Here is an 11273-nt window from a genome sequence, read left to right on the forward strand (position 1 = left end):
AGCCATAGCAGCCATATACATAGCCATAGCAGCCCTAGTTATAGCCGTAACCATAGCCATAGCAGCAATAGTCATAGCCATAGCAGCCCTAGCAGCCATAGTCATAGCCATAGCAGCCATAGCCATACCCGTAGCAGTAGCCATAGCAGCAATAACCATAGCCATAGCAGCCATAGCAGCCATAGCCATAGCCACAGCAGCCATAGCCATAGCCATAGCAGCTATAGCCATAGCCAAAGCAGACATAGCCATAGCAGCCAGATACACAGCCATAGCAGCTATAGCCAAATCCAAAGCAGCCATAGCAATAGCCATAGCAGCCATAGCCATAGCCATAGCAGCCATAGCCATAGCAATAGCCATAGCAGCCATAGCTATCGCCACAGCAGTCATAGCCATTGCAGCCATAGCCATAGCTATAGCAGCTATAGACATAGCCATAGCAGCTTTAGCCATAGCCAAAGAATCCATAGGCATAGCCATAGCAGCCATAGCCATAGCCATAGCACGCATAGCGACAGCCATAGCAGCCGCAGCCATAGCCAGAGCATCCATAGCCATAGCCGTAGCCATAGCACCCATAGCTATAGCCACAGCAGCCATAGCCATAGCAGCCATAGCCATAGTCACAGCAGCCATCGCCACGGCAATAGCAGCCATAGCTATATCCATAGGTGCCATAGCCATAGCCATAGCATTAGCAGCCATAGTCATAGCCATAACAGCCATAGCCATAGCCATAGCAGCCATAGCCATAGCCATAGCAACCATAGCCACAACCATAGACATAGCAGCCATAGCCACAACCATACCAGGCATAGCCTTATCCACAGCAGCCATAGCTATAGCCATATCAGCCATAGTCATAGCCATAGCAGCCCTAGCAGCCATAGCCATAGCCATAGCAGTCATAGCCGCAGCCATAGCAGTACCCATAGCAGCAATAGGCATAGCCATAGCAGCCATAGCAGTCATAGTCATAGCCATAGCAGCCATAGCCATAGCAATAGCACGCATAGCGATAGCCATAGCAACCGCAGCCATAGCCATAGCAGCCGTAGCCATAGCCATAGCAGCCATGGCCATAGCCATAGCAGCCACAGCCAAAGCTATAGCAGCCATAGTCATAGCCATAGCAGCCATAGCAGCCATAGCCATAGCCATAGCCATCGCAACTAGAGCCATAGACAAAGTAGTCACAGCCAAAGCTATAGCAGCCATATCCATAGCCATAGCAGCCATAGCAGACATAGCCATAGCCATAGCCATAGCAGCCATAGCCATAGCCATAGTCATAGCAGTCATAGCCATAGCCACAGCAGATATAGCCATAGCCATAGAAGCCATAGCCATAGCCATAGCCATAGCCTTAGCAGCAATAGCCATAGCCATAGCAGCCATTGCAGCCATAGCCATAGCCATTGCAGCCATAGCCATAGCCATAGCACGCATAGCGATAGCCATAGCAGCGGTAGCCATAGCCATAGCAGCGATAGACATAGCCATATCAGCCATAGCCGTAGCCATAGCCGTAGCCATGGCATCCATAGCCATAGCCACAGCAGCGGTAGCCATAGCCATAGTCTTAGCAGCCGTAGCCATAGCCGTAGTAGCTATAGCAATAACCATAGCAGACATAGCCATAGCCGTTGCACGCATAGCTATAGCCATAGCAGCCATAACCATATCCAGAGCAGCCATAGCCATAGCCATAGCAGCAATAGCCATATTCATAGCAGCCATACCCATAGCCATAGCAGACATAGCCATAGCCATAGCAGGCATAGTCATAGCCATAGTAGCCATAGCCATAGCCATAGCAGCCATAGCATTAGCCACAGCAGCCATAGCCATAGCCACAGCCATAGCAGCCATAGCCATAGCCATAGCAGCAGTAGCCATGGCCATAGCCAACTCAGCCATAGCCATAGCAGCCATAGCCATAGCAGCCATGGCCATAGCCATAGCAGCCAGAGCCATAGCCACAGCAGCCAGAGCCATAGCCATAGCAGCCATAGACGTGGCCAAAGCCATAGCCATAGCAGCCATAGCTATAGCCATAACACCCAGAGCCATAGCCATAGCAGCTATAGCCATACCCAAAGCAGCCTTAGACATAGCCATAGCAGCCATAGCCATGGCCATAGCAGCCATGGCCAGAGCCATAGCCAGAGCAGCCGTTGCCATAGCCATAGCAGCCATAGCCATAGCCGTAGGCATAGCCATTGCCATTGCAGCATTAGCGATAGCAATAGCAGGCATAGCCACAGCCATAGCAGCCATAGCCATAGCCATAGCCATAGCAGCCGGAGCCATAGCCATAGCAGCTATAGCCATAGCCATAGCAGCCATAGCCATAGCCATAGCAGCCATAGCCATAGCCATATAAGCCATAGCCATAGCCATAGCCATAGCAGCCATAGCCACAGACATAGCAGCCATAGGCATAGCCATAGCAGCCATTGTCATAGCCATAGCCATAGCCACAGCAGCCAATGCCATAGCCAGAGCAGTTATAGCCATAGCCGTAGCGGCCATAGGCATAGCTATATCAGCCATAGCCATAGCAGTTATAGCCATAGCCGTAGCGGCCATAGGCATAGCTATATCAGCCATAGCCATAGCAGCCATATACATAGCCATAGCAGCCCTAGTCATAGCCGTAACCATAGCCATAGCAGGAATAGTCATAGCCATAGCAGCCCTAGCAGCCATAGTCATAGCCATAGCAGCCATAGCCATACCCGTAGCAGTAGCCATAGTAGCAATAACCATAGCCATAGCAGCCATAGCAGCCATAGCCATAGCCACAGCAGCCATAGCCATAGCCATAGCAGCTATAGCCATAGCCAAAGCAGACATAGCCATAGCAGCCAGATACACAGCCATATCAGCTATAGCCAAATCCAAAGCAGCCATAGCAATAGCCATAGCAGCCATAGCCATAGCCATAGCAGCCATAGCCATAGCCATAGCCATAGCAGCCATAGCTATCGCCACAGCAGTCATAGCCATAGCAGCCATAGCCATAGCTATAGCAGCTATAGCCATAGCCATAGCAGCTTTAGCCATAGCCAAAGAATCCATAGGCATAGCCATAGCAGCCATAGCCATAGCCATAGCACGCATAGCGACAGCCATAGCAGCCGCAGCCATAGCCAGAGCATCCATAGCCATAGCCGTAGCCATAGCAGCCATAGCTATAGCCACAGCAGCCATAGCCATAGCAGCCATAGCCATAGTCACAGCAGCCATCGCCACGGCAATAGCAGCCATAGCTATATCCATAGGAGCCATAGCCATAGCCATAGCATTAGCAGCCATAGTCATAGCCGTAACAGCCATAGCCATAGCCATAGCAGCCATAGCCATAGCCATAGCAACCATAGCCACAACCATAGACATAGCAGCCATAGCCACAACCATACCAGGCATAGCCTTATCCACAGCAGCCATAGCCATAGCCATATCAGCCATAGTCATAGCCATAGCAGCCCTAGCAGCCATAGCCATAGCCATAGCAGTCATAGCCACAGCCATAGCAGTACCCATAGCAGCAATAGGCATAGCCATAGCATCCATAGCAGTCATAGTCATAGCCATAGCAGCCATAGCCATAGCAATAGCACGCATAGCGATAGCCATAGCAACCGCAGCCATAGCCATAGCAGCCGTAGCCATAGCCATAGCAGCCATAGCCATAGCAATAGCACGCATAGCGATAGCCATAGCAACTGCAGCCATAGACATAGCAGCCGTAGCCATAGCCATAGCAGCCATGGCCATAGCCATAGCAGCCACAGCCAAAGCTATAGCAGCCATAGTCATAGCCATAGCAGCCATAGCAGCCATAGCCATAGCCATAGCCATCGCAACTAGAGCCATAGCCAAAGTAGTCACAGCCAAAGCTATAGCAGCCATATCCATAGCCATAGCAGCCATAGAAGACATAGCCATAGCCATAGCCATAGCAGCCATAGCCATAGCCATAGTCATAGCAGTCATAGCCATAGCCACAGCAGATATAGCCATAGCCATAGAAGCCATAGCCATAGCCATAGCCATAGCCTTAGCAGCAATAGCCATAGCCATAGCAGCCATTGCAGCCATAGCCATAGCCATTGCAGCCATAGCCATAGCCATAGCAGGCATAGTCATAGCCATAGTAGCCATAGCCATAGCCATAGCAGCCATAGCATTAGCCACAGCAGCCATAGCCATAGCCACAGCCATAGCAGCCATAGCCATATCCATAGCAGCAGTAGCCATGGCCATAGCCAACTCAGCCATAGCCATAGCAGCCATAGCCATAGCAGCCATGGCCATAGCCATAGCAGCCAGAGCCATAGCCACAGCAGCCATAGCCATAGCCACAGCAGCCAGAGCCATAGCCATAGCAGCCATAGACATGGCCAAAGCCATAGCCATAGCAGCCATAGCTATAGCCATAACACCCAGAGCCATAGCCATAGCAGCTATAGCCATACCCAAAGCAGCCTTAGACATAGCCATAGCAGCCATAGCCATAGCCATAGCACGCATAGCGAAAGCCATAGCAGCCATAGCCATGGCCATAGCAGCCATGGCCAGAGCCATAGCCAGAGCAGCCATAGGAATAGCCATAGCAGCCATAGCCATAGCCGTAGGCATAGCCATTGCCATTGCAGCATTAGCGATAGCAATAGCAGGCATAGCCACAGCCATAGCAGCCATAGCCATAGCCATAGCCATAGCAGCCAGAGCCATAACCATAGCAGCTATATCCATACCAAGGCATAGCAATAGCCATAGCCATAGCAGCCGGAGCCATAGCCATAGCAGCTATAGCCATAGCCATAGTAGCCATAGCCATAGCCATAGCAGCCATAGCCATAGCCATATCAGCCATAGCCATAGCCATAGCCATACCAGCCATAGCCACAGACATAGCAGCCATAGGCATAGCCATAGCAGCCATTGTCATAGCCATAGCCATAGCCACACCAGCCAATGCCATAGCCAGAGCAGGTATAGCCATAGCCGTAGCGGCCATAGGCATAGCTATATCAGCCATAGCCATAGCAGTTATAGCCATAGCCGTAGCGGCCATAGGCATAGCTATATCAGCCATAGCCATAGCAGCCATATACATAGCCATAGCAGCCCTAGTCATAGCCGTAACCATAGCCATAGCAGGAATAGTCATAGCCATAGCAGCCCTAGCAGCCATAGTCATAGCCATAGCAGCCATAGCCATACCCGTAGCAGTAGCCATAGTAGCAATAACCATAGCCGTAGCAGCCATAGCAGCCATAGCCATAGCCACAGCAGCCATAGCCATAGCCATAGCAGCTATAGCCATAGCCAAAGCAGACATAGCCATAGCAGCCAGATACACAGCCATAGCAGCCATAGCAATAGCCATAGCAGCCATAGCCATAGCCATAGCAGCCATAGCCATAGCCATAGCCATAGCAGCCATAGCTATCGCCACAGCAGTCATAGCCATAGCAGCCATAGCCATAGCTATAGCAGCTATAGCCATAGCCATAGCAGCTTTAGCCATAGCCAAAGAATCCATAGGCATAGCCATAGCAGCCATAGCCATAGCCATAGCACGCATAGCGACAGCCATAGCAGCCGCAGCCATAGCCAGAGCATCCATAGCCATAGCCGTAGCCATAGCAGCCATAGCTATAGCCACAGCAGCCATAGCCATAGCAGCCATAGCCATAGTCACAGCAGCCATCGCCACGGCAATAGCAGCCATAGCTATATCCATAGGAGCCATAGCCATAGCCATAGCATTAGCAGCCATAGTCATAGCCGTAACAGCCATAGCCATAGCCATAGCAGCCATAGCCATAGCCATAGCAACCATAGCCACAACCATAGACATAGCAGCCATAGCCACAACCATACCAGGCATAGCCTTATCCACAGCAGCCATAGCCATAGCCATATCAGCCATAGTCATAGCCATAGCAGCCCTAGCAGCCATAGCCATAGCCATAGCAGTCATAGCCACAGCCATAGCAGTACCCATAGCAGCAATAGGCATAGCCATAGCATCCATAGCAGTCATAGTCATAGCCATAGCAGCCATAGCCATAGCAATAGCACGCATAGCGATAGCCATAGCAACCGCAGCCATAGCCATAGCAGCCGTAGCCATAGCCATAGCAGCCATAGCCATAGCCATAGCAGCCACAGCCAATCCTATAGCAGCCATAGTCGTAGCCACAGCAGCCATAGCAGCCATAGCCATAGCCATAGCCATCGCAACTAGAGCCATAGCCAAAGTAGTCACAGCCAAAGCTATAGCAGCCATATCCATAGCCATAGCAGCCATAGCAGACATAGCCATAGCCATAGCCATAGCAGCCATAGCCATAGCCATAGTCATAGCAGTCATAGCCATAGCCACAGCAGATATAGCCATAGCCATAGAAGCCATAGCCATAGCCATAGCCATAGCCTTAGCAGCAATAGCCATAGCCATAGCAGCCATTGCAGCCATAGCCATAGCCATTGCAGCCATAGCCATAGCCATAGCACGCATAGCGATAGCCATAGCAGCCGTAGCCATAGCCATAGCAGCGATAGACATAGCCATATCAGCCATAGCCGTAGCCATAGCCGTAGCCATGGCATCCATAGCCATAGCCACAGCTGCGGTAGCCATAGCCATAGTCTTAGCAGCCGTAGCCATAGCCGTAGTAGCTATAGCAATAACCATAGCAGACATAGCCATAGCCGTAGCACGCATAGCTATAGCCATAGCAGCCATAACCATATCCAGAGCAGCCATAGCCATAGCCATAGCAGCAATAGCCATATTGATAGCAGCCATACCCATAGCCATAGCAGACATAGCCATAGTCATAGCAGGCATAGTCATAGCCATAGTAGCCATAGCCATAGCCATAGCAGCCATAGCATTAGCCACAGCAGCCATAGCCATAGCCACAGCCATAGCAGCCATAGCCATAGCCATAGCAGCAGTAGCCATGGCCATAGCCAACTCAGCCATAGCCATAGCAGCCATAGCCATAGCAGCCATGGCCATAGCCATAGCAGCCAGAGCCATAGCCACAGCAGCCAGAGCCATAGCCATAGCAGCCATAGACGTGGCAAAAGCCATAGCCATAGCAGCCATAGCTATAGCCATAACACCCAGAGCCATAGCCATAGCAGCTATAGCCATACCCAAAGCAGCCTTAGACATAGCCATAGCAGCCATAGCCATAGCCAGAGCACGCATAGCGAAAGCCATAGCAGCCATAGCCATGGCCATAGCAGCCATGGCCAGAGCCATAGCCAGAGCAGCCATAGCCATAGCCATAGCAGCCATAGCCATAGCCGTAGGCATAGCCATTGCCATTGCAGCATTAGCGATAGCAATAGCAGGCATAGCCACAGCCATAGCAGCCATAGCCATAGCCATAGCCATAGCAGCCAGAGCCATAACCATAGCAGCTATATCCATACCTAGGCATAGCAATAGCCATAGCCATAGCAGCCGGAGCCATAGCCATAGCAGCTATAGCCATAGCCATAGCAGCCATAGCCATAGCCATAGCAACAATAGCCATAGCCATAGCAGCGAGAGCAGTTATAGCCATAGCCATAGTAGCCATAGCCATAGCCGCAGCAGCCATAGCCAAAGCCATAGCAGCCAGAGCCATAGCCATAGCAGCTATAGCCATACCCACAGCAGCCTTACCCATAGCCATAGCGGCCATAGACATGACCATAGCCATAGCCATAGCAGCCATAGCCATAGCCATAGCATCCACAGCCATAGCTACAGCAGCCATAGTCATAGCCATAGCAGCCATAGCCATAGCCATGGCAGCCATAGCCATAGCCATAGCAGCTAGAGCCATAGCCATAGCCACAGCAGCCAATGCTATAGCAATAGCAGTTGTAGCCATAGCCGTAGCAGCCATAGGCATAGCTATACCAGCCACAGACATAGCGGCAGTACCAGCCATAGCCGTAGTCATAGCCATAGCCACAGCAGCCATAGCCATAACCAGAGCAGCCATAGCGATTGCCATACCAGCCGTAGCCATAGCCATAGCAGCCATAGATATATCCATAGCAGCCATAGCCATAGCCATAGCAGCCGTAGACATAGCCATAGCCACAGCAGCCAATGCCATAGCCAAAGCAGCTGTAGCCATATCCGTCGCAGCCATAGCCATAGCTGTACCAGCCATAGACATAGCAGCCATAGCCATAGCCATAGCAGCCAGAGCCATAGCCATAGCAGCTATAGCCATAGCCAAAGCTGCCGTAGCCATAGCAGCCTTAGCCATAGCCATAGCAGCCAGATCCACAGCCATAGCAGCTATAACCATATCCAAAGCAGCCATAGCCATAGCCATAGCAGCCATAGCCATAGTCATAGCCATAGCAGCCATAGCCATAGCCATAGCAGCCATAGCCATAGCCATAGCATCCATAGACATAGCCACAGCCACAGCAGCCAATACAATAGCCATAGCAGCCATAGCCATAGCCATAGCAGCCATAGCGATAGCCATAGCAGCCATAGCCATAGCCATAGCTATAGCAGCCATAGCCGTTGCCACAGTCATAGCGGACAGCGCCATAGCCATAGCAGCCATAGTCATAGCAATAACAGCCATAGTCATAGCCATAGCAGCTTTAGCCATAGCCAAAGCATCCATAGCCATAGTCATAGGAGCCATAGCCATAGCCATAGCAGCCATAGTCATAGCATTAGCAGCCAGAGCCATAGCTATACCAGCCGTAGATATAGCAGCCATAGCCATAGGCATAGCAGCCATTGTCATAGCCATAGCCATAGCCAGAGCAGCCAATGCCATAGCCATAGCAGTTATAGCCATAGCCGTAGCAGCCATAGGCATAGCTATACCAGCCATATACATAGCAGCCATAGCCATAGCCATAGCAGCCATAGTCATAGCCATAGCCTTAGCCATTGCAGCCATAACGATAGCCATAGCAGCCGTAGCCATAGCCATAGCCGCCATAGCCATAGCCATAGCAGCCATAGCCATAGCCATAGCTAAAGCAGCCATGGCCATAGCCACAGCCATAGCAGACATAGCCATAGCCATAGCAGCCGCAGCCATAGCCATAGCCATTGCAGCCATAGCGATAGCCACAGCAGTAACAGCATCCATAGCCACAGCAGCCATAGTCGTAGCTATAGCAGCTGTAGCCATAGCTAACGCAGACATAGCCATAGCCATAGCAGCCATAGACATAACCATAGCAGCCATAGCTGTATCCATTGGAGCCATATCCGTAGCCATCGCAGGCATAGCCATAGCCATAGCCATCGCCATAGTAGCAATAGCAATAGCCATAGCAGCCATAGCAGCCATAGCCATAGCCTTAGCAGCCATAGCCATAGCCATAGCACGCATAGCGACAGCCATAGCAGCCGTAACCATAGCCATAGCAGATAGACGCAATAGCTACAGTAACCATAGACATAGCCATCGCTGGCATAGCCATAGCCATAGCCAAAGTAGCCATAGCCACAGCCATAGCAGCAATAGCCATAGCCATAGCAATAGCCATAGCAGCCATAGCCATAGCCATATCAGCCATAGTCATAGCCATATCCATAGCAGCAATAGTCATAGCCATAGCAGCCCTAGCAGCCGTAGCCATAGCAATAGCAGCCGTAGCCATAGCCATAGCAGCCATAGACATAGCCATAGCAGCCACAGCGATAGCCATAGCAGCCGTAGCCATAGCAGCCATATACATAGCCATAGCAGCCCTAGTCATAGCCGTAACCATAGCCATAGCAGCAATAGTCATAGCCATAGCAGCCCTAGCAGCCATAGTCATAGCCATAGCAGCCATAGCCATACCCGTAGCAGTAGCCATAGCAGCAGTAACCATAGCCATAGCAGCCATAGCAGCCATAGCCATAGCCACAGCAGCCATAGCCATAGCCATAGCAGCTATAGCCATAGCCAAAGCAGACATAGCCATAGCAGCCAGATACACAGCCATAGCAGCTATAGCCAAATCCAAAGCAGCCATAGCAATAGCCATAGCAGCCATAGCCATAGCCATAGCAGCCATAGCCTTAGCCATAGCCATAGCAGCCATAGCTATCGCCACAGCAGTCATAGCCATAGCAGCCATAGCCATAGCTATAGCAGCTATAGCCATAGCCATAGCAGCTTTAGCCATAGCCAAAGAATCCATAGGCATAGCCATAGCAGCCATAGCCATAGCCATAGCACGCATAGCGACAGCCATAGCTGCCGTAGCCATAGCCATAGCAGCTATAGGCATAGCCATATCAGCCATAGCCATAGCCAAAGCATCCATACCCATAGCCATAGCAGCTATAGCCATAGCCATATCAGCCATAGCCATAGCTATAGCAGCCACAGCAAAACACAGCCATAGCCATAGCCATAGCAGCCATAGCCATAGCCATAGCAGCCATAGCCATAGCAATAGCACGCATAGCGATAGCCATAGCAGCCGCAGACATAGCCAGAGCATCCATAGCCATAGCCAAATCCAAAGCAGCCATAGCAATAGCCATAGCAGCCATAGCCATAGCCATAGCAGCCATAGCCTTAGCCATAGCCATAGCAGCCATAGCTATCGCCACAGCAGTCATAGCCATAGCAGCCATAGCCATAGCTATAGCAGCTATAGCCATAGCCATAGCAGCTTTAGCCATAGCCAAAGAATCCATAGGCATAGCCATAGCAGCCATAGCCATAGCCATAGCACGCATAGCGACAGCCATAGCTGCCGTAGCCATAGCATTAGCAGCCATAGTCATAGCCATAACAGCCATAGCCATAGCCATAGCAGCCATAGCCATAGCCATAGCATCCATAGCCACAACCATAGACATAGCAGCCATAGCCACAACCATACCAGGCATAGCCTTATCCACAGCAGCCATAGCCATAGCCATATCAGCCATAGTCATAGCCATAGCCACAGCAACAATAGTCATAGCCATAGCAGCCCTAGCAGCCATAGCCATAGCCATAGCAGTCATAGCCACAGCCATAGCAGTACCCATAGCAGCAATAGGCATAGCCATAGCAGCCATAGCAGCCATAGTCATAGCCATAGCCACAGCAGCAATAGTCATAGCCATAGCAGCCCTAGCAGCCATAGCCATAGCCATAGCAGTCATAGCCCCAGCCATAGCAGTACCCATAGCAGCAATAGGCATAGCCATAGCAGCCATAGCAGTCATAGTCATAGCCATAGCAGCCATAGCCATAGCAATAGCACGCATAGCG

Source organism: Calliopsis andreniformis, unplaced genomic scaffold, assembly GCF_051401765.1.
Source record: "Calliopsis andreniformis isolate RMS-2024a unplaced genomic scaffold, iyCalAndr_principal scaffold0086, whole genome shotgun sequence".
In the NCBI taxonomy this organism is placed as follows: domain Eukaryota; kingdom Metazoa; phylum Arthropoda; class Insecta; order Hymenoptera; family Andrenidae; genus Calliopsis; species Calliopsis andreniformis.